General features: G+C 35.1%; 1 pseudogene across 1 annotated transcript; it reads right to left on the bottom strand.

Annotated features, from left to right (window-relative positions):
• Positions 1-18425: 18425 nt before the first annotated feature.
• Positions 18426-23908, bottom strand: LOC143534273 (COBRA-like protein 4; annotated as a pseudogene). Its single transcript, XR_013135517.1, has 6 exons — positions 23812-23908; positions 23626-23705; positions 20862-21321; positions 20125-20272; positions 19771-20047; positions 18426-18770 (listed from the first exon to the last, which is right to left on the bottom strand). The product of XR_013135517.1 is annotated as a COBRA-like protein 4 (transcript).
• Between the last annotated feature and the right edge of the window lie 247 nt (positions 23909-24155).

Below are 24155 nucleotides of genomic sequence, written 5' to 3' on the forward strand. Positions count from 1 at the left end.
ATGGTCATGAAACGGTTTTGTGTTGATGCCAAGGTTGAAAGGGCAGAGATGAAATTCTTGAATCTGAAGGCGGGTAAAATGACACACCGCGAATACACTACCGAATTCAACCGAATGTCATGATTGGTGCCTGATATGGTTAACACCGAGGCCAAGAGGATCAAATGCTATGTAAGGGGACTGACGCATAATTCCTGCACGCTAGTCAGGGCAAATAAACCTGCTACGTTTGATTCAGTCGTGGAACTTGCTGAGATGATTTACAATGACTTGGTTGTGGATGGTGTTGTGGTGGTGGAAGAAAAGAAGGATAAGAAGTGGGTCGGTAATGTCAAACGACCTGGTACTCAGTTATGGGAACCTAAGAACAAGCAACCGAGAGTTTGGGAGAAGAGGTCGTGCAAGACCTGCGGAAAGATGCATGGTGGTGAGTGCAAGTGGAGTAAAGGATTCGATGTTTGTTATAAGTGTGGTAAGACTCTTGGTGGGGAATGCAGGCTTGGGTCAAATGCCTGGTAAAAGTGTGGAAAGTGGGGCATTATGCTCAAGATTGTACTGCAAAACCCGCATGCTACAAGTGTGGAAAAACGGGTCATTTTGCTAAGGAATGTCCTGAAGCTGGAGGAAGTGGAAAGAAAGATGATGAGCAAGCAAGGCCAAAGACTAGAGCTTACATGCTGACTCAGGAGCAAGCAAAGAGAATCCAAGACGTTGTCACAGGTACGTTTCTAGTAAACGGTGTTTCCGCTTCTGTGTTGTTTGATTCCGGTGTTTATAAGAGTTTTGTAGCTACGACCTTTAGTAAGTTAGCTAAAATGAAATGTTGTCGAGTTTCTAAAACCTTTAAAGTATAAACCGCTAGTGACGTCTCGGTTACTTTGTATGTGATGACCTTAGGAGGGTTCAATGTGGTTTTGGGAATGGATTGGTTATCTAAGTTTGAAGCTCAGATAGTGTGTAAGAGTAGGATAATAAGGTTAAAGTCCTTGGACGGTAGTACGGTGTGGTTTATTGTGATAAGCAAAGTTCAGGGCTAAATGTCATTTCGATGATAAAAGCCGAAGGTTTGTTACGACGAGGGTGCGGTGCCTACCTGACGTGTGTTGTCAATGCTACGACCGACACCAAAGAAATGAAAGATGTTCCTATCGTGTGCGACTACCCAAAAGTATTCCCTGAGGATCTTCCGGTGTTGCCACCGGAGCGAGAGATAGAATTCTAGATAGACTTAATACCAGGAGCCCAACCCGTCGTGAAAGCACCTTACCGTCTAGCGCCGTCCGAGATGAAAGGATTGATGTCCCAACTACAAGAACTCCTCGACAAAGGTTTTATAAGACCAGGTATTTCCCCGTGGGGCGCACTAGTGTTATTTGTTAAGAAGAAGGATGGAAGTATGAGAATGTGCATTGATTATCATGAGTTGAACAAGCTTACGGTAAAGAATAGATATCCGTTACCACGGATTGATGATTTGTTTGACCAACTGCAAGGTTCGAGTTGGTTCTCCCGAATAGATCTCAGACCAGGCTATCATCAGTTGAAAGTGAAAGAGGCAAACATCCCTAAGACAGCGTTTCGGACGCGGTATGGACACTAAGAGTTCCTCGTGATGTCATTCGGTCTAACAAATGCTCCTACAGCATTTATGGATATGATGAATAGGGTGTGTCAGTCGATATTGGATAAGTCAGTTATCGTTTTCATTGACGATATATTGATTTATTCAAAGAGCAAGTCTGATCATGCCGAGCATCTGAGGGAAGTATTGGAGGTTTCGAAGGAAGAGAAGCTGTATGCTAAATTTTCAAACTACTCATTATGGTTGCTAGAAGTGCAGTTTTTAGGTCACGTGATAAATCCTGAAGGGATTACCGTGGACCCAGCTAATATTAAGGCAATAACGAATTAGAAGACTCCGCAGAACCCGACTGATATACGAAGGTTCTTAGGGTTAGCTGGCTACTATAGGAGATTCATCGAAGGCTTCTCCAAGATAGCCGCACCACTGACCGGTATGACCCGAAAGTCGGTAGTATTCAGTTGGGGTACATTTCAGGAAGAAGCATTTGAGGAATTAAAGAAAAGACTCACGCAAGCTCCAATCCTTGCTCTACCCGATGGTGATGAGGATTTGGTTGTTTGTACTGATGCTTCGCATCGTGGGTTAGGTTGCGTGTTGATGCAACGAGGAAAAATGATAGCGTTTGCGTCTAGACAATTGAAAGTCCATGAGAGCACTTATCCGACGCACGATTTAGAGCTAGCAGCAGTAGTGCATGCTTTAAAGATATGGAAACATTACCTGTATGGTACTAAGTGTACTATCTACACAGATCATAAGAGTTTAAAGTACTTCTTCGAGCAGAAAGAATTGAATATGAGGCAGAGGAGATAGTTAAAATTGATAAAGGACTACGACTGCAATATCAAGTACCCACCCGGAAAAGCTAATGTGGTCGCTGAGGCGCTAAGTCGTAAGAACGAGGAAGTCATTGCGACAATGAAGTCGTATCAGTTGGTTGTTAGTTCGGATCTCTTTGAAGAAATCATCAAGGCATAGTCTGAGGTGCTTTCGGATGATAAACTGATGAAGAAGGAAAGAATTGTTGGGCAACAAGACGAACTGGTGGAAAACATTCATAGTGTTATGGTCAGATTTGACCGTATGTGGATTCCACGCCATGGAGAACTCAGAAGTTGAATCTTAGATGAAGCTCACAAGTCGAGATACTTGATTCATCCAGGATCCACCAAGATGTACCAAGATTTGAAAAGAGACTACTGGTGGCCAGGAATGAAGAATGACGTGATAGATTATGTCAAGTGCTTAACTTGTTTACAAGTCAAAGCTGAGCATCAGAAGCCTTATGGGAAGATGCAGCCTCTGAGTTACCAGAATGGAAATGGGAACTCATCACCATGGATTTCATAACTAAGCTACCTCGTATAGCTAAACATCATGATACCATCTGGGTGATAGTGGACCGTTTGACCAAGAGTGCTCACTTTCTGCCTATACGAGAGGCTATCTCGTCAAAAACGTTATCAAGCTTGTTTATAAAAGAGGTGGTGACTAAGCACGGAGTGTCACTGTCTATTGGGTCTGATATGGATACTCGATTTACTTCGAGATTCTGGAAGAAGTTCCATGAAGCTTTGGGAACAAGATTAAACATTAGTACTGCGTATCATCCTCAAAAATATGGACAATCTGAATGGACGATCCAAACCCTTGAGTATATGTTGCGTGCTTGTGTTCTAGACTTCGGAGGAAGTTGGGATGATCATCTGCATCTGGCAGAGTTCTCTTATAACAACAGCTACCATTCGAGTATTGGTATCCACCGATTGAGATGTTGTATGGAAGACGTTGTAGAACCCCCGTATGTTTGGGAGAGATTGGCCAGAAAGAGTTCGGAAGTTTGGAAGTTGTTCAAGAAACCTTGACAAAGTTTGATAAGATCAAGGCAAAATGAAAGCTGCTCAAGACCGTCAGAAGTCGTATGCCGATAAGCGACGACGACCGATTGAGTTTAACGTTGGCAACAATGTGATGCTCAAGGTCTCGCCTTGGAAAGGAATTATCCATTTTAGGAAGAGGGGAAAGTTGAGCCCGGGGTACATTAGACCGTTTAAGATATTGGATCGTGTTGGTGAAGTGGCTTACAAGCTAGATTTACCTGAGGAGTTAGAAGGAATTCATTCAACCTTCCATGTTTCTCATCTGAGAAAATGTCTAGCTGATAACACGTCTCAGGTGCCATTAGTAGATATTGAGGTTGATGAACGATTAAACTACATTGAGCAACCCGTAGAGATAGTTGATAGCAAAGAGAAGCAACTTCGTCACAAGATTATACCCATGGTGAAAGTGATATGGAAGCATCGCAAAGGATCAGACGCTACTTGGGAAGCTGAGGATGAGATGCGCAAGTTTTACCCTGAATTGTTTAGGCAATAGTTAGGTTTCGGGGACGAAACCTCTTTAAGGAGGAGAGACTTGTAACATCCTGAATTTTATAATTATAAACAAAGGAAAGTTATGTTGTAAAATATGTGTTAATATTTAATTAAGATTAATATAATAAGGAGTATGGACTTGGGTGGGGAAATATGGAATAAGAGATGGGATGGGTCTTAGGTCCATGGGCTTAAGAGAGTATAAATACTCCCTTAAACCTTCTAAAACCCTAAATATCTAATTTCTCTCCATCTTATTCTCTACACACTTAAACACTCTCATACGGCTATGAGTAAGAAGAAGAAGTACAAGACCAAAACTAAGCCAAATATTGATAGATCTTGGATATTTAAGCAAGATACAAGACAATTGTTCATAATCAAGCTAAACTCGTAACCTCTGAACGAGTAAAGGAACGCTCTTGATCATTAAAGATTGTGTTTTTGTGAATGGTTTGTTATGAAACTTAACCCTAGAGTAGATCGGGTCTAAAGGAACCATAAAGTTACAAACTTGATGTTGAAATGAACCTAACGAACCCATGGTTACGTACGCTTCGTTTAAAGAAACCCTAGATCTAGTTTTGAATGTTTTGACCATAAAGGTCCAAACTTTATGGTTGCTCGGGTCAAGTCTTAGCCGAAATGGTCATGGGAACGTTTACGGGTTAGGATAATATCAAAATAAAGGTTTATGGGTTGAAACATAATATAATAGTGGAATTAATGACCACCCAGTAGCCACTGTTCACCCCTGGCACATGCAGCTCATCGATTACAATGGTATAACTCGATTACGTTGTAAGGATTCGATTACAAATACCAAAATTTGAATACAATAGGTAAGATCGCTTACAACGACAAGTTTGGTTGCATGAAGCAGACTCGCATACAAATGTTCACTCGATTACAACGCTATAATCGACTACACTGCCTATAGTCGATTACATGTTGGGTCGATTACATTGCATATATTCGATCACAAGCTAGAAGTCGATTACAATGCCTAATAGACTACATGATGGTCCGATTACAAGTTAAACTCGATTACCATGTGACTCGATAACAATTCGAGAATCGATTACAATGGGTTGGTTCGCATACAACTTATATACTCGGTTACATGTGATCAGTTCGATTACAATGAATGATTCATATACAAGTTAAAACTCGATTACAATACACTTATTCGAATATATTAAAGGATTCACATACATTGATACACACGAACACATGAGGATTCGATTACAATTATCCAACCCGATTACATGGTGTCATTCGATTATAATGATTCACGTACAATGTATAATCGATTACATGTGTATCCTCACATACATTAGTATACTCATATACATTGGACCGCCCGCATGTATCATGTATGACTCGCATACAATGCACTTAGTAGAGTACAGTGAGGTTTTGCATACAACATATATACACAGGGGTGCAATGCAATGTGAATAGGTATGTATTAAAATAATGAAAAGAAAGAAAGAAATATGAAAGTATTTAAAAACCCTATAATTGAATACATTAGGGTTTAAGGGTGAAATATTCTAACTAGATTGTAATCTAAAACAAGACCATTAGAATAGACCAGACTTAGCCGTTTTGGCTGAATGATGAATAATGTAAAGGACGAGTATTGACACGTGTAACTCATATACAGTTAGCAGAGCTCAATTAAAGAAAGGGATAACGCTTAACGGAGAGCGAAACAGGATCCAGGTGAGTTTCTAGCCCCATTCCTTGTTATGTTTTTGGGGTTGTGTGCATACTCGATGTGATAGTTAATACACTTACCTTAAGTGGTAAGTGTATACCATGTGTGAATTATTTGTTAATTTATGTATGTCTTGAATGTGAATGAAAGCTTATTGGTATGTGAACGATCTTCGGATATTGCACATACTAATAAGGAAGGTAAGTATATGAAAGATGAACGCGTAGGAAAGATATGTATATGATAAATGAGTATGTGTGAATGTTAAAGAAAGTATATGTATGTTAAAGGGTATGTAAAGACAGTATGTATGAAAGAAGAGGAAGTAAGGGATCAGACCCTAATAATATCTGAGATAATGAAGAAAGGGATCAGACCCTAATAATATCTAAAATAGAGAAGAAAGGGAATAGACCCAAATAATATCTGAGATAGACAAGAGGGATTAGACCCTAACAATATTTGAGATAGAAAATGAGAGGGATTAGACCCTAATAATATCTGAGATAGAAAATGAAGGGATTAGACCCTAATAATATCTGAGATAGAAAATGAAGGGATTAGACCCTAATAATATCTGAGATGGAAATGACAGTAAGTATATAGTATAGAACTAATAAAGTATGAATGTATGTATGAATGTATGACATGAAAGTAATAAGTAAAGTATATAATGTGTATCTTCGGATGCATTAATGAAGGTAAGTGTATGTATTTTATGTTATATGATTAACTAGAACTCACTTAGCGTAGCTGACTTTTAAAATGCACGCAGGTGAGTAGGATGAGGCAGCTCGCTTGATGAGGACACATGGGATGGAATTGAAGATACTGGCATCTCAAGGAAATGTTATGATGTTTTAAAGACTATGTTTTATGTTTAAACAACTATGAATGTTTGTCTAAGACATGTTTACGAAGTAATATGTAATATTAAATGAAAGTTTCTATATTTCGCAAAATTTTTAATTAACTCTGATTTGTAGAACTGTGTTTATGAGTAAATCCAAAGTCTAGTGTGAGATACCGGTAACGGGGCCTTACACTTCAACACAAAACAAATTCGTTGAAGAACTTTTATTAAAGTCGTTAAAAGAACTTAAATCAAAGTCGTCAAAGAACATAAATGAAAGTATATGCAGTCAACTTTATCTTCATGATTTTTTATCATTATTCATTCCTATTATGAAAGTAAATGTTGTCAACATAACATTCTTTCTTTTGCATTGTTGGTGTGGGTCTCACGCTTTTATTGATTCACCTGCAATTAAACGTAGCTTCAAGATTTATAGTAGTAAAAGGAATTACATATTTTAATTAAAAAAAAAGGTAAAAGAACTGCAAGGATTGGGAAAATACCAGATCTTGAACATTCTGGACAGGCATGCTCATTTGTTAAAAATCCTTGGAATGCATATAATCTTGATGGAGCACTGCTCTTTGAACCATTCTTGATACTATAATATGGTGGAAATAATTATGGTCCAGAACATAATTATCGAAGTTCTCTCATGGAAATCATGATGCGTAAGATTGTGTCATAATATAGGATTGTAAGTAGTTGAGATAATGGTACAAATGTAAAGATGATAAGGACATTGTGGATACGCCGCTAGTACATCCTATATATAAGTGCCCTTATCGGATTTGCATTTGAAGCGTTGTTTTAACAATTCAAAGTTCTGTGTTATGATAAATTTTTGAATTCTATTTTAAAATCTTCCTTTCCTCAAAATTTAATGGTTTGTTATAGTATCTTTTAATTTCGGGACGAAATTCCCTAAAGTATGGGAGACAGTAACAACTCGGACTTTCCAAAATTTATAAGCCCGCCCCATTTCGATGTTCGGGAAATTGTTCCAAATTTATCGATTAAATTAACTATTATCATATTACTATTTAATTAATTATATATTATATATTTATAACTTACACATTTTGGCAATTTTAACCCAAAACTCAAACTTTTATCCAAATGTATTCCCAACTGCTTTCCCCAGAGACTAAAATGTAAATATTATTTATTAGTATATTATAATTCCAATATCCATATTCATAACCCATTACCAGACCCTTAACCCGAATTGTTTTCTGTAACGATTCCGGCAAATCCAGGTATACCCTAGCCGGTATATACTATTTACGTGTCAATTAGTATTGATTATATGAGTTATAGTACGTGTATACGAGTATATATGATTCATAGTAAGAATCATGCTCGATTATATAGTGAATCGTATTGGAATTACAATTAACCAATGAACGATTATTGAAACCCGAACGAATCGGGAATTACATTATAGACGAAGTATATAATGTTTAGTGATGTTACGAAGTATTAATGCTTCGGGATAAGTGAATTATAGCACAGAAAAGGGATTTCGATTTATTAGTACGTCGGTACGATAAACGAAACCTTTAACATCAAACCAAGCAAGAGACGATCGATCAAGCCGAAAAAGATGCGTAATTATTAATAATATGATGTTTTAATGTCATGGTTTAAGTTTTTAAAGTTTTTAAGTCGGTTTTATGTAAATTTTATTTTAACCCGAAAAACGACCATTTTAGGCTCGTTTTAAGCCGAATTACGAGTTTAAACGAGAAACGAACTGAACCAGACTATCCACAACATTATCCGGATTGTGTAATCCAAATGTGTGGCCATGGTTTGAGATGTGGGCCCCCCCCCACACCACCACTTAGGCCGGCCCCTTTTACACACATTATCACTTCATTTTTCTTTTTTACATTATCAAAACTCTCTCAACTCTTTCCATACATTCAAGTGTTCATCAAGATCATCATTTTTAACCAAGAACACAAGGTATAACATATGTTTTGATGCTTGAATCTTGTTTCTAACTCCATGATCTTGAGAAAAGGAGGTTTCAAATGTAAAAATGGGTGAAAACCCGAGTTGAAACCGATTCTCGCATGATCAAGTGATGTATACAAGTTATACAAAGGATCTTGATCCAAGTGATGAGTTAAAAGAGTTTAGAACGAAATTTTACGGTTGAAATCTTGTAAAATGAGTTTTCCATGTGAAAGACGGATGAAAGCCCGAGATGAAACCGACTCTTGCATGATCAAGAGATGTATACATGTTATACAAGGGATCTTGGTCCAAGAAATGAGTAAAAAGAGTCGAGGACGGATTTTTACGGTTAAAACCTTTGTTTTTATATCAAAACCGACACTATGAAAGAAATGGTTTGATTGTTGGTGTAACTTGCTTGGTATAGTGTTATTGTGCTTGTAAGTGTTGTATCTAGTGGCTAGCAAAGGCTAGAAACCAAGATCTTTGCGATCTAACGCTAGAAAACACAAGATAGTTCGGTTTTCGTGTGATTTAGTTATTTTGGACAGATTGTAGCGTGCTTAGATTCGGGTCACGAAATTTCACAGAGATGATCTACACATGAAAATATGAGATCTGTGAATTTTTGGTAATTTTTGGATAAAAGATGAATATTTGGTGAATTTAATGCTCGGTTTTGGCCAAAAATGATGAAAAATAGCTAAACTTGACGAAAAATTCTGAAAAATTTAGGATAAGCTTTTTATAACATACAAAAGTCACACACAAAATTTGAGCTCATTTGGAGAAGTCTAAAGGGGCTTTTCGGTAAAACGAGTTCTAGGGCTTTCTAGCTCGGTTTTTGTGAAAATGGCTTGAAAAATGAGTTTTGGGTTCTGGAAAAATTCCAGGGAGTTATGAGGATGGCAGGGATCATCCCGAAAAAATTTGGGATTTTTCTAAAGTCTTTTGGTATTTTTGACATATTTAGTGTTTTAATAAGGTTTAAAAATAGATAAATAAATGTAAATATAAGAAAATAAATCTGGAAAAATTTTATAAAGTTTCTTACTGTCAAAATAAGTTTTGTGCAAAATTTCAAGACCCGAGACTAAACGGGTAATTATTTGTGCTAAAAAGAACATAAAAACAAATTTCTAAAGCTTAAAACGTGTAAACCGGCAAAACTCGCATAAGCGAGCTGACTGGTATATAAAAACCTAAAAATTGACCATTTTCATAAAACTAAGTAAATTAAGTAAAAATAAATCATCCGAAAATAATTCGGATGATTTGGGTAATTTTACCCGATTTTACTGTTTCCGGCACCTAAATGACGGAAACGGGCCCCGCGGCCAAACGGGGTGTCCAAACCGAGATCTAATTTCATCACCTTAACTAAATTAACAGTCAAACACCATTTTTGGGTCGGTGTGACCAAACCCATTTTTGAAACTAAAAACGGATAACCGTGCTAGGCACGCAAATCAAGGAAATCATAAAAATGATAATTTTGACCGTCAGACTCTAAGCAATGTCACAATCTGAGTCCTTAGAAGTGTCACGGGGTTAACATTGTCCCCGAATCGAGTACAGTACTGGGCTAACAATGTCCCCAGATGTACCGATTGATACGTATTTAATTTATGGGAATTATATAGTAACGACTAGATATTATATTACAGATCCAGGCTTATAGCAGTTCATTGTATCACGTCCCGACTCACAGAAAGGTGAGTTTTCACGAGCCCCTTTTACTGAACTGTTTTAAATTTTTTCCCGAGGCGGAAAACATGTCTCTGTTAAAATATTTAAGTACATACCGATAGTATGGAAACACTTGTATATTTATATATATATGGTTTGATGCATAGAATATATAAATTGTTTATCGTGTGGAATTGTTCTGGGGTAACATAGTTCCCAGGGGTTATTATTGTTCCGGGGTAACATAGTTCCCAGGGGTTATCATTGTTCTGGGGTAACATAGTTCCCAGGGGTTATCATTGTTCTGGGGTAACATAGTTCCCAGAGGTTATTATTGTTCTGGGGTAACGTAGTTCCCAGAGGTTATTATTGTTCTGGGGTAACATAGTTCCCAGGGGTTATCATTGTTCTGGGGTAACATAGTTCCCAGGGGTTATTATTGTTCTGGGGTAACGTAGTTCCCAGAGGTTATTATTGTTCTGGGGTAACGTAGTTCCCAGAGGTTATTATTGTTCTGGGGTAACATAGTTCCCAGCATAATTTCATTGCTAATAAATGGTTATTAAAATGATCTGTCAGTGTTTATTTAAATTAGTGAAACTCACCAACTATTCGTAGTTGACCCTTTTTCTTACATGTTTTCTAGGTATGCCCAAGTTGGAATGATTGAAATGTGCTTAATGATCTGTGCTACTTGTTGGAAGCTTGCTGATCTATATTTTGTAATGAATATATTAATGTCTTATCGGTAAACTCGTGTGTAACACCTAGACAGTAATGAATTAGCAACAATGTAATATGATATTAATTAATGTAGTGGTATTTTCTTTATAAGCAATGCTGTTGATATCAGATGTGTCTGTTGCATCCCGTGTACGTTTCCGCTGCGGTTACGGGGTGTTACATTTTCTCAAACCCATTTGTAATTGTAATTACTTGGACCTCAATTCTCGTAGCAAACTTGGAAACCAAATCAATGTACACGTGATTCTTACCATAAACGTCATCACCGACGCTCCAATTAAGTTATGTCGATCAATTTTGATTTGTTATACCAAATTAACTAGGCAGACCTTAACCGGATTAGTTATACATATAATCGATGATATTAGCTTAATTAAACTTTGCAAACATAGTCATTATACCATCGCCAACCTAAACCCCATAATCAATTTAGTTATAATTAGCTCTGGTACACGTTCGTCACCGTTGGTAGCCGTCACTGTTGTGCACATCGTTCATTGTCCATCCAAACCTGTTTAAGGTAATTGATTACATGATTAGGATTGCAGTGTATCGTTCTACAAAACTCTCATGGTTAATTAACTCAAACATAACGGATTGATCAATTAGGAAATTAGGGTTAAACAGGGGTTTTGGGTATTTTGATATGCTGCTTATAAATTTTCTTTCTTGGTTCATATCAACTAGCACACCTAGCTCAGTTGGTTGTGTGTATGTGTTTGTGCGTTAATACTTTGACCCGGCCATGGCGAGGGTTCGAGTCCCAGCCATGGCAGTTTTTCTTGTTTTTTTATGTTGTTTTTCTTTAATTGTTTAAGGGATTAAAAGGTTTTATAAATTATATATAGCTAATACTGAAAATTTAAAATAAATGATATTCTATTCAAACCGACATTTTATCCGGTTAATTTTTCCCAACCTTGGTTAAACCATATATATATATATATATATATATATATATATATATATATATATATATATATATATATGTTAGATTATTAAAATTTATAAAGGTTTTATTATTTCAAAAGAGTTTTAATCTAAGATATACATCTAATATAATCTTGTTGTGTAACGTATTAAAAGTATAGTTTAAGTATTTTATAAAATATAATATTTTATATAAATATTATTAAATATTAACTATTATTTATTATTAGTAATATATAAATACATTAAACGTATTTGTAGTATTAAGTATTTAAAACAAACTTTTATATATAAACTATAAAGTTTTACAAATATGTATTTAACTATTTTAAGTATTTATATAATTAAATCATATTATAAAACTTTGAGAATAAAATTAATAATAAATCTGTTAATATTTAACTTTCGTAAGAGTATACCAGATCATCAAATCCCGAACCTCTATCTAGTGTTTGCTTCGCTATTTCTATCCATATTTATTTCATCAATTATTGTAAATAAGATTCTTATTGGTAAATCCCGAAGAACTTGACTTACCGTTTCCTTACCTATTTGCTTAATTTCTAAGGTGATCCCATTTTTACTTATTTTTAATCTTTTGGGGGCATACGTGTTCTTTATCTATTTACCTATTATTTAATACTCAACTTGCAGCTGTTAGTCTTGTGTGTTTAACGATTTATAACTAACGTGTTATATTATTATATGCTTTTCTTGAATACATGTTGGAGAGGTTCAACATATTCTCAGTCTAGTATGATCATACGTCCGTCGTTTTTACCATCGTTCAGTTCATATGACATCGTGCCAACCGACATAATTATTTACTTGCTCATTAATTAAATTACTTATCTCACTTGACACAGTTCGCAGCTTTCTTTATTTATTATATATTATTAATGTTGTGTCTTAAACTGATGTTTTACTCACTCAACATGTGTTGTTGACAAACTTTTATATTTTATACGCATATGAAGGTTATTGTTTGAATTTAATGCAACTTGGTGAATACTTAGTGAAGATTTAAGTCAGAAGAATTATAAACAAGACTTAGATTTATATTCGTTGTTTGTTTAATGAATTGTACTTTGTACTTGAAATTATTTGAATATTTAATTAAATTAAATAGATATCGTCACTTTTAAATTATTGCATGATAATACCTTGTGTGAGCAATCAGCTCAGCCCCGACATTTCAGCCTTAGGTTGGGGTGTGACAGTGTGGATGTATATAATGTCACTAATTTCAACTATTTTTATGTATACTTATTCTAAACAAAAACTAGCCTACGATGTATAGCTGTTGAGAGAACTTGTAAAAATAATTAGCATTTGCATGTCATGTAGTTGGATGCATTTGGAGTCATGACGGTGGTGGTGGTTCATTTTTTGACACGAATTTTTCTTCCTATGCGGGTTCTTTTCTCCGGCATTAATGATTTCTAGGTAAGTAGTCTTTTTAACAACCCCCTTCTCAATCAAGGTTTGATTTTGTTTAATTTTGATATGCATAATTAGGGTTTTGCTCACTAAGATTGTTTGTAATGAAAGTGATGTGATTTTGAATTTTATAGGTTACACGCTTTGACCTCAACAGTCACAATGTTATTCCTTTCGTTTAAGAAGGTTAAAATTACATATAATAAAAACAAATTAAGATATGTTGATAACAAATTTTTGGTGATATAGTTATTGTGGCCATGTATAATATAACATAAAAGAAAAAAAAGATTGTGAGTTAACTCTGCACGACCCTTTAAACCTGCACATTAAGAGAAATTACCGTGTTTGATCTTTACCAATTTTACCTATAAGGCCATAACTAAACTAAGAATGCTACTTGATCTTTGATGCAAAACGACACAGTTTTCACGGTGTACATATAATTGGGAGGCCAATGATAATGGTCCAAACGTAAACTGTGATGGGGGACTTTCCTCAGAAGGCATGTTATTTACCCCAGGCCAACAAAGGCATAATCTTTAAATTTTAGGTGTATATCTCACTTAATGACTGGTATTGTTTGATCTTAAAACTTGACTTTTCTATTCTTAGGCAACGCAGGTGGACAACTGATGTTGGTTGTTTATTACACTTTTTGTGTTAGAAATCATACCGAGGAAGTGAGATTGGAAATCCTCTCAAATATCTTACAACTTTGTAATTGGAAAAAATATTGGTTAGTTGTGTAATTTTTATTATGTGCTATACATTTTTAAATTATAAATGTTATACTAATACGTAAATTGTCAATGAAACATTATCATATATAAAATGCATTTATTTTAATTTAATATTTTTTTATCTAACCTCGTATATTATATGTCACATTAAAGTTACTTGATAATATGTTAATTTAATTTTTAAATTTTCATAGATAATACTTATATGTTTAAAAGATTATTCTTTCAACCAATATATCACACGGCATATAAGCTAGTAACATATAAAAGAAAAGGATAGTGTTGATATGCAAAATAAGTACAATTTAAAGATGTGTTTATATTCATACCTCGTGAAACTTTGAATGTTTCAATTTTAAAAAAGTACAGATAAAATTATGTAGGGAATTTGCTTCCCATCCATCCAAATTTTAGGTCCAGGATACTGGTTTTTGTTAGTGTTAAATCTGAAACCGTCACAATGGTAACAAATACATGCATTATCTATAAGAAGTAAGAAGACAATTATCACATTATTATATAAAAGAATGTAATAAATTAACACAATTAATAATAAATATTAACAAAATGGGGTTGACCCACATGTGTTTTGAATCAAAGATAGTTTTTCCATATGTGACTACTCTAAGCAATAAAAAATTAATTTCATGTGCTATTTACACAATACATACATAATTCAAACATATTATTACAACACTATCTTTAATAGTTGATTAATTAATCCTAAGGCTGAGGGGTGTGGGGGGCGCGAGAGGGGGCGTGAGTGGGGGCGCCATCCAATAATATTGTGACGTGTGGCAGAGAGAGAAACTTGATAAGATGGGTGTTGGTAGTGGTGATAGCGCCCCGGGCCATGGTGTGGAGGGGCGCGAGAGGGGGCGCGAGCGGTTTATTTTTTTATTATTTTTTAAATGTAGTAAAAAAACGTATTATTAAAAAAACGCAAAAATTATTTAAAAAATCACACATTTTTTTGAAAATTCATATAATAAAAAAAACATACTAAAAATTAAACAAACAATAATATTTAATAATAAAACTAATCTAATACAAGATCCTCTGGTCGCCTCGCCCACAAATGTTCAACCAACTCATGTCGAAGATCCCCGTGTATCTCACGGCTCTTGATATTTGCTATGTTATGAAGTTTTTGTTGATCACTGATTGTGGACAGTTGTGGCGGAATGTCACCTTGGTAGTTTTGGCATATAGCTTTGCCCTCGTCTTCTAACGTCATGTTGTGTAGGATAAGACACGTGTAGACGACGTCCATTATCCTCTCCCGAGTCCAATAACGTATCGGGTTCGCCAGAACATAATATTGTTTTTTTATAGCTCCAAAAGCTCTTTCAATATCTTTTCTAGCAGACTCTTGCTTCTTCGTAAAATACTTCCGTTTGTCGGCGACTGGATCTGTAAAAGCTTGAACTAACACAGCCCATTCGTTGTAAATACCATCGACCAGATAGTACCCGTACTTGAAGAGTTCTTCATTTGCAACAAAAGATTGAGGTGGTTCAACCCCGTCGATAAGGTCGTTGATCAAATGTGACTGATCGATAACATTAAGGTCGTTATTTGACCCAGCAACACCAAAAAAAGCATGCCAAAACCAAAGATCCTGTGACACCGCCGCCTCAAGTATGAGGGTCGGCCCTTCATGATCACCACGGTGGAACTGACCTCGCTAGGCCGTTGGACACATAGCCCATCCAACATGCGTACAATCGATGCTACCTAGCATCCCAGGAAAACCATGTTTTTCTGCGTGCACCTCATATATGCGTTGGATGTCATACGTTGTAGGTTTACGCAGATATCTGCGAGCGTAAGTCGATATGACTCCTACGTACAATATATATTAAAAAATGTAATAAATATTTAATAAAAAGTAAAATTAATGTTTTTTACCTTGGCAGAAAAAATGAAGGGATTCACGTGCAACCCTTTTCGACATCTGTAAATACTCGTCCAAAGCGTCCGACGAGATGCCATACGCTAGTTGACGGATAGCAGCCGTGCATTTTTGAAGAGGGGTAAAACCGGGAAGACCCCTAGCATCCTCCCTTTGTTGGAAAAAGGGATACCGTGCCTCTAAATCACTCGCTATACGCGTGAACAATTGCCTGCTCATTCGAAAACGAGTTCGAAAATCCGACTCCGCGTATACCGGTTGAGGGCTAAAATAATGCCTCATCAAAGTATCGTTAGCACCCGATCGATCACGCTCAAGAGGTGGTGCTCTAACCCTCGGGAGTCGGGGTTGATGGGCTTGATTTTGCAAGAGATTTACCACGGCTGCGGTCAAAACTCCCCCTACATGAAGAAGCAAATCATCCTCTTCGGAGGAGTCGGAATCAGACGAGTACGACGACATTATTTTTTAAAAAAAAATGGGGTTTTGGGTGTGGTATGTATTGGTTTAGGAATATATATGTGATATATATTGTGATATATATAGAGGAATTTATTAAAAAAATTTTTTTTTTTTTATTCACATTAAGCCTCCAACGGCTCTTTCACCATTCCCCAAGCACCCTCACGCGCAACAGCTCCCGCGAGCCCCCTGGCGCCTGCCTCTTTTTCCGCTCTCGCGCCCCTCTCGCGCCTCGGTGGTGTGGAGCTCGCGCCGAGCTCGCGCCCCGGGGCGCGAGCGTCTGGCCTCTTGCGCCCTTTCTAGCGCTCCACACCCCTCAGCCTAACTATTTTGTTATAACTATCCACTGCAATTGAAGTATTATAGGATCAATTAAGAAGAATGTTGTAGCAAGTCACTATTTCTAATAGAATAAAGCTTATATCTCAAGCTACATTTTTCTATTGGTGCAGGCAGGGTGTTTGAAGCATCAAAACCATTAAACATGTTTAAATCTCCTTTATATTGAAAATGTTTATTTCGCTCATTTTTTCCAAATTCAAAATGCCGAGTCATCTACATCACAAGCATTAAACGTGTTAAACGGGTCGGATCATCTTTATAATTTATGTTTTATGACTAAAACAATTTTGACCGTTAACTAATTTGGGTTATAGCATGTTGTTACCCGCATCAATTTTTATTAGTGTTGTTTTTATCTGAACTAAAATTATAATTTTTAAAATTATCTAGTCAAATCTGATAATTTTGTTAGGTCAAAATCTGAACCATTTTGATCCGTTACAAATTTTTGAAAACAACCTGTAGTGAGCTATATCAATTTTTATTAAAGTAGTTTTAACTTGAACCAATGTCACCATTTTTTTAAAAAAATGACTTGTTCGTATTTAATGATTATCTTAGGTCAAATCAAAATGAAACATGTGATAATATTGTAGTCTGAAATGTGACATACATGATTTTGAAATAGGATTGCAGGTTTGAAAGGTGTCTTCCCATTAAATGCAACGTGTTATATACATGTTGTATACTAAGAAGTATTTCCAAATTTGTAAATTGTTATTTTTAAGGTCTCATTTAATTAATGTATTGTACAAAGTAAACGACTTATGAATTATATATTGTTTTCATGTTTCACGACTAAGAAATGTGTCTTTCTCATGTTATTCTCGTGTACTACATGTGATTAAAAGTGTGAACTTAATGTAATTTTTCATGTAAGAATATTTAAAAGATGATAATTAAGGTGCATATAGATAATAATTCAGAGCATAATGTCATCAGACAACATAAAGGCCAACCTAAATATATGTTTTCTGCAATGTTGTAAACCCACTACCGACACAATAATTGATTCTATTTAGCATCAACTTTTCTTGAAGGGTGATTATAAATGTAACATTCACGCGCCTTGAATAATACTCCATCCGTCCCATTTTAAATTTCCATTTTTCCATTTTTGGTTGTCCCAAATTAAATGTCATTTCTATACATATAAATTAAATTTTCAATTGTGCCCTTACTATTTTTGGTTGTTCCAATTTAAATTGTTTTTAGCAATAATAACTTAAAGGACATTATTGTCATTTTACAGCTCATAAAATAAAATGATCAAACATTTTATTAATTTATGTGTTTTGGGTCCCATGACATTTAAAATGGGACGGAAGGAGTAAATAAAATCCACCCAACTATGTATGTTATAACCCAATTAATCAAATGATTTTAATCAATGACTCATAAATAGCTAGGGTGAATGAAATGAGAGAGAATGAATTAAGAAAGATAATTAGGCAACATTTTTCTTTTATTAATAGAGTATATGAGTATATATACATGTTAATATCCAAGCTTCATTTGATTTCTTAGCATGGTTAGTATCCTTATAGATGAATGAACTGACACATATTCCCAATCATTGTGCTTAACCATACACCAAACATTTAGATTTTTCTGAATTATGTTTACACAAGAAAACATAAATGTATGCAAGACGATATGATCACTGGTATAAAAATCTGGCTTGAACTAACCATAACTCGATTACACATTATCACCAAACGAAAATTTGCATCAACCAGAAGATAGAAGCCAGGATAGCTGAAATCGCGATCGGTTCGGTTTTAGCATTGTTTGGTAGTGAAGGGTATGCCTCAGGAGGAGGAAGCATGCATTCTTCCCCATTGAAGTACACTTTCCTAGGAAAAGCCCATCCCTGCTTAAATGTAAATGTGTTCTTGTCCTTCTGCATAAGTACTTCAGACTGCACATTTCCAAATGGTCCAGCTTCCATCAACAAATCATTATAAAACTTCATCCCGTAAAACATACCAGTGTCATCTGCATGCAAGAAAACAGTTCATAATATTAGCAAACTAAATCTTTTTTAGAATAGGCTTTAAATAGATGTAATTTATTTTTCTATATTTTCATCATCTAATTTAGGCCCTGTTTGTTTTTGCCTCTTTTCTCTGAATAGAGGAATCAGACGTAATCAGACGTGGGGCTGTTTTTTTTTCTGGCATTAAGAGGTTCAGCGTCTTAATAGCATCTGAACCAGTAAGAGCTTTTAGTGGGTCTGAAAACCTCTTAACCCAAAAAAAACATACGTTTGTCTCCGGCCTCCATTAACTTCTAACTTGGAGACTAGGCTCCATCTCCGACGACTAGAGGTTCGTCTCTAGCCTCCACCTCTTAATGATTCAGATTTCAGACATTTGAACCACCTCTTAACATTCAGATGTGGTATTCAGATTCAGACTTAAATCTCTAAAAAAACAAACGGGGCCTTAGTTAACATGTAACATATATTATAAATGTTGCTTAAATGTTACCGATAGTATATTACTTTTAGCCTTTTAGGATAGTATTTTGACACTGCTATTTTCTTTTTTTATATTATTTTATCTTACGCTTTTTTTTTGTTATTTACTTATTTTTGAGCTGAGTGTCTCACTGAAAACATCTCTATCTTAAAAGATAAAGGTAAGGTATGTCTATATCCCATCTTCCTCAGACTCTACAGATAGCTTTAGTTATATGTGGGATATGCTGGGTATGATTGTTATTGTTGTAATAACATGTAAAATTTAATACTTTTCAAGATTCTAAATACATTTTCTTATCTATGTTTTGCTATATTTTTACGGAAAACAAGTTATATTCAAAATAACATTTTTTTATACCGCAAGGAAAACGTTAGATATTAAAATGTAGAAATATACCTTGTATTTAGATATCTAAAAATATTATGAGAATGCATCTTTTATTAGAAAAAAAGTAAATTAGATGTTAAATGAAAGATTAAACTATTTTTTTTGGAGATGATAGTGTTACTCACTTATGGATTGATAGGGAACTAGAGGCTTGTAATCAAAGCTAAAAACTTGGGTCACGTTGTTGAGATTCGGGTGTTGCTCAACGAGGGTCCATTGTGTATAATTGAGTCGATAGTTAAAGTTAGTGACAGCCATCTTAACACGCCAATAATCTTTATAATTCTGCTTGACGTGCTGCGCACCCGTATGGGGCACATATGATTAGTGCATTGTAGCAACGGTTCATTATCTTTTCTTGGTGTGTTGATCCCAACCGAGGTTGCCCTCTTTGAACCGCTCCTACATTTTCGAAGGCGTAGTTAACAAATAGAACCTTGCGTATGAATGATGATCGCAAACCATTTTATAAGTCTTACTTGATACATTTGTCTTTGTTGTGACAACCGCAGGAACAGGCGGGGCAAGGAGTGATGGTTTGATTGTAGAAGGAAGAAAAAGATACACAACATCTTGGATGCTTGGATACCAAAAACTGAGAGAAAGTGCATGTCACGTTCCATGTCACTGCATGGAAATAATTATGAGCTACTTTAGGCCTAAGCAATTAGCTTAATTATAATATGAAGAATAGTTGAAAACATATAGCTAAATTAATAAATTAGAGCGGTGTTAACTGGAGATGTTTGATCTCTTTTCTAGCATATGGAATGAAAAAAGTTAACTAGAACGGGAATGCAGCAAATTATGCAACATCTTGAAGGTTGCCGAATTATGTAGGAACCTTTTGAGTAGTTTTTTATTATTTGAATATGTTTTTTTTTTATTTAATCACTTGAATTTTCAAAAAGCTTGCTCGATAAAATCTCGAAAATAGCTGTCTTGAAAATGTATCATTTGTAAACGAGCCAAGCCCGTGATAATAATTTGATTCACTATAAAAACGAGCATTTTATTCTCTTTAATTAATTGAAGTATGATACTACTATAACTTTTTTTTAAGTTAAAAAAATTAACATGTTACGTGATTAATAATAGTGTGTGTTCTTCGCCGCATCTTGCCACCTGTACTTAAAATAAACAGGCTTATAACATATGCCAACTCTTTAACGTACTGGTATCTTTTATACTTTGTAAAACTGGGATAATAACTTACTCAAAGCTTGAGTCTTTCGTCTCCGATCAGGTGTCCAATACACAGTAGACGGTACGATTGTAGCGGGGCCGCAAGTGTAGCCCGGGCCCGGGGCCAGCAGAGTGAAGTTCTTGGGCAGTTTAACAGTTTTATTTGAAGTGCCCGCCAGGCCAACACTCACTTGAAAAGACGAAACCGCAGCGGAAGGATCTTGACCATATGAAGCCACCAGACCACCCTTACAACAGTTGGAGATTTGTTGGTTATAAGGAACCCCAGGAAGCAAATCGACAACCACCGGGTCTCGCTTGCAACAATGCGGAACGTTTCCACCTTTGAACTTGGAGCAATCACCTTGTTCGGTAGTTTGGGCTCCTACCATTGACCAGATCACTTCTTTTTTTGCCCAGTTCCATCCCAGGGTCCAACCAGGCCTCATTATATGCCTATACATTTGAAAGTTGTTCATTGTAACCAATGCCTGCAAGATATTTATTTGTTTATTAAATTATAAACGGGTGGGTCGATTATAGATGCGTTTTTTTCCGTAAAGAACAAACGTTTGTAAGAAAAAAGTGTAAAATGGATCAGATGGATTAAAAGTTGTAAAATGACTGCAAAAATTTTAAAATCTTGTAATTTGCTGACTAAAAGTGTTTTGAGTCAACATAATCTAATCCCATTATGACCCAAAATCATCATGAACCGGCCCATTTTACCAAGATGCATAATCTATATAAATATACTTATAAAACCATTCTTAATGGGTTTTTCATCTCCAATTTTAAAATTTAATTAAAACCACAATTTTTTTAATTTATACATCATTTTTTAAAAACTTCCTCCAATCCATTCTTCATTCCCATCTCTATATTCTTTTTTCTCTTTCTTCCATTTATAATTTTAACTACTAAGAGCATCCACAGCCCATTTCATATATGTTTTTCCTATAGTTTAGCTAAAAACACCATTTCACAAATTTATCTATTATTTTTTAAAATTTTTTCACATTCTATTCCCTATTCAAATCCATAAATTAATTCTTTATTACTTTTTTCTCTTTTGTCTTGTTATATAGTGAATGGTGATTGGAGGATATGTGATATATTATTTGGTATGGATCAAAATTGAGCCCCTATATTTAGGGTTTTACTTTAGTTGCCATACAACTCATCCATATAATAGGGAATGGATTGGAGAGGTGATTTTGATTGTTTTCTTAATATTTACCATAAATTATATGGGTTTAACAATTTTTAGAGAATGGGTTGAGAATGCTCTTAAAGCATTCCCAACCCATCCCTCATAATTATGTGAGGGGGATTGGTAAATTATATGGTAGAGTTTTGAATGGTTGTGAGTGTAAATTATAGGGTGGAGAGATAAATGTAGTGATTTTTTGTAAATTTGGGGAAACATTTAGGGAACATTGTTTGCCCCTATTTATTTTTTAATATTTGTTGAATTGGTTGTGAGTAGAGGAGAGAGAAAACTGTAATAATAAAAGTATAAAAATTATTATTTAATTAAACATGAAAGAGAAATGTAGTGTTTTGTAGTGTAATTATAGGGATAAGGATGGGGGATGGACTGTGAATGCTCAAGCATTCCCAATGAGTTCTCTATCTTCATCTTTAAAAATTAAGTAATAAACATAATTTCTTTGATTTATACATCATATTCTAATAACCTCCCCCAACCCATTTTTTCATTACCATCTCTGTATTCTTTTTTCTCTTTTTTTCATTTATAATTTTAACTCTTAACTATTTTGTCTTATTATCATTTTTAAATAGAAATTGATTTCTAATATATATATTTATAGAAGGGTAGTTAGAAATGGAGTATTATAACAATATTCTAAATTTGGAGGCTTCTTATATCATTTCACTAAAATTTAAAGATGGAGTTTGGAGATAGTGAATAAGTTGGAGCGATTATTTAGATGTTTTTTTTCTAAATTTTAGAAATGAAGATAGGTATAGAGAACCCCTTGGGAATGCTCTAATCATTTTGTCTTATTATCATTTTCAATATAAATTGATTTATAATATATTTTTATAGAAAGGTTGTTGGAAATAGAGTGTTATAGCAATGCTTTGTATTTGGAGGCTTCCTATACTATTTCACTAAAATTTAGAAATAGAGCTTGGAGATAGTGAATGGGTTGGAGTGGTTATTTAGATGATTTTTTTTTAATTTTAGAAATGAATATAGGTATAGAGAACCCATTGGGAATGCTCTAAGATTATGTGTAGTCAAAACGGCCCACCCTTAGCCATTTTGCACCATGTGACATCCCCGTCACCAATGGAGAGTCTTGAAAAAAGTAATGTAATGAGCAAAATACCACAACTCTCCTACAATAATTACATATATTCAACTCTCTCTCTCCCCTCCCCACACACATATTATCAAAATTTATGCCGTATCCGCATTTTGAAGAAAACGCTTGGCCTAAAACGCCTAGCCAAAAATCGGGGGGGGGGGGGGGCAGCGTTTCCACTCCAAAATGCCACAATGTGGCTAGACGGTGCTTGGTCTAAGTAGGCTGATTTTAGTAGTGTTTTATAAAAAAACGTGTATAATAGATCAAATGCCTTAAAAGCTAAAAGTTGTAAAAGTGTACATGCATTTAACACCTAAAGACGCCAAAATCATTTCATTCATCCTCGACAAAAATTTGTTATGGGTTAACACAACCCAAACCCCTAATGAAACGAAACCAACCCCCTAGCTAACCAACACGTTTTGCTGAGATACATAACACCTACAACAAACTCACCACATAACCATCCGGGGTCCAAGAGATGACGTCCCACTTGATTGTTATGTTCCCGAAAGGATCCAATGGGTCAAACGCCGCTGAAATAACAATACATAACTATTTAACAAACAATACTACTTAGTTTATTAAACTATTTCATCAGTTTTTTATTTATTTACTTTTTTTTTTGATGAATTTGCATACCTGAGCTTTGAGAAAACACAAAAAGAAGAATAGCCCATAAGGTGAACTTTAGAACCATTTTTTTTATTTGATTTATTAACTAAAATATCTCATAGGTGCATTATAAATAAGGAGAAAACAAGGTGCAGAATATGAGGATATCTTACCTAACAGTTGTTACATGCCTACTTGGATTGTTCTAATTAACCAATGACCAGTTTGCTAGTTTGCTAATATATTAAGCAAAGGTGTGACAGTAAAGTTACACTTGCAAAGAGTTTTAAGAGTGATGGGAAGTCATTATCTCCCATTCATTTATGCTGATCCGACTTTCCACCTATTAACACTGCCTACTAAGTGGATGT

This window comes from Bidens hawaiensis, unplaced genomic scaffold, assembly GCF_021521415.1.
Source record: "Bidens hawaiensis isolate Kalapana, Puna unplaced genomic scaffold, B.hawaiensis_p1.1 tig00010125_1, whole genome shotgun sequence".
Taxonomy (NCBI): domain Eukaryota; kingdom Viridiplantae; phylum Streptophyta; class Magnoliopsida; order Asterales; family Asteraceae; genus Bidens; species Bidens hawaiensis.